A 1,730-nucleotide genomic window follows, 5' to 3' on the forward strand; every position below is an offset into this window, starting at 1 on the left:
CCCGTTTTAGGCCTGAGGAAACAGAGGCTTTCAAGAGATTAGGTACTGTGTCCAAGGTCACAGAGCCCATGGGCAGTCAGATCAAGACTCACTGAGCCTCCAGATTTTGACCTCTTACCACTGGACATGCTGTGCAAGGGCAGGGCTCAGGGAGAAAGTGCCACTTACTGGCTGCACCAAAGGGCATTACCAGGCAACCAGTAAATGAGGCAGGCTCTAGGGAGTGAAGTGCCCACCTCACAACATGCAGAGGCTTCCCCAGGCTGAGGGGGACCAGAGGGTGGTTTCTGGACTAGAGGACAGAGGGCACAAAGCAAGTCAAGGCCCCAGAACACAATGGACACCAGCCCACAGAGGCGGGCTGCAAACACCACGGAAGGCTGATGTGCAAGGTAGTGTGTGCATGGCCTGGACCAAGGCCCTGTCAGTGTAGAACCTGAAAATCTAGTACCTTCACAGACCTTCAGGACCTGATAAGAATATTAGATGCTTGAAAGTGCCCTGCTCCCCCAACAGTCACAAAATTCCAAATAAAAACAAAACTAAACAATAAATTAAAGGGAACTCAACGAAGCTCTACCTTTTTCTCATCATCAGGACTTTGATTTTTTTTTTTTTTTTGAAATATCAAATACCAATTTCTTTCAACCACCCTAAACGCGTGCTTTGTCTGCACTGGGACACCACCTTTTAATCACTGCTAAGGTTCCATTCTGCTACATCTTTGTCATCAATTAAAGTTGTCTTTATGGTAAATTATGGTAAACACGGTAGTGTGTATGTAGGAAGGGGGAAATTTCCTACCTCAGTTGAGACTGGGGTGTCAATATGATAAACATCAGGCTAACATGACAAATACGAGACATATTCCGCCACCATCTCACACACACACACACACACACACACACACACACACACACACTCTCAACATAACGGCTCTGAGAACCTGGAACATAAAGCAGGGATCAGAGAATGAAGAGAAGAGAAAATCTGTGGAAATCTTTGAAGAAAACTGTGCTCTGAACTCTTTTTCCCTCGACCTTCCCAAGGTGTTTGAGGAGTACACCATGAGGGGTCTTTGCTGGATCCCCTTCACTGAGCCCAACATGTCACAGAATTGGGAGGCCCTGCACTGCCAGGGACTGTAGGAGCCAACGAGGAGTCATGAGGGAAGCAGGTGGCCTCGGATTAAGGAGGCTGGAAGTGGATGGCCGGCTGCCCTGCACTGACAGAGGCAGCACAAGTCTGAGTCAGACAGAGACCGAGCCATGTCCCTCCAGGCTCCGGCGGGAGAGATGCCCTGCAGGGATCTGTGGGGATCCCATAGAGGCTCCCATGAGGGAAAGCAACTGCTCTGCTCCTTATCTCATCTTCCCCACCCCACTCTATCCTGACTCTCTGGCAGGGGAAAGAAAAAGTCATTCATTGGTGAGTGGGGAAGGAAGATAGCTGAGGCCAGGATAACTCTGAGGTGTTGAGGGTTGAGGGAAGATGTGCTGAGAGGTCAAGTGAAGAATGTTTATTGTTACAGTGCAGGCTTTCTGTCTTCTGAATCGAGACTATGTGACTGAAAGGAACTCAAGATGGCCACTGTGCTGTCAATGAGCATAGAAGGCACAGCCTGCCCGATTTTTCATCTGGGTTAAGGAAACATGAACACTACCACCTCTAAATAAAGTTTAAAGGTACCAAGGGAAGCAAAACTAAAGTTGTGTCTTGAATATATCAAA

This window comes from Lynx canadensis, chromosome A1 (assembly GCF_007474595.2).
Source record: "Lynx canadensis isolate LIC74 chromosome A1, mLynCan4.pri.v2, whole genome shotgun sequence".
Classification (NCBI taxonomy): Eukaryota; Metazoa; Chordata; class Mammalia; order Carnivora; family Felidae; genus Lynx; species Lynx canadensis.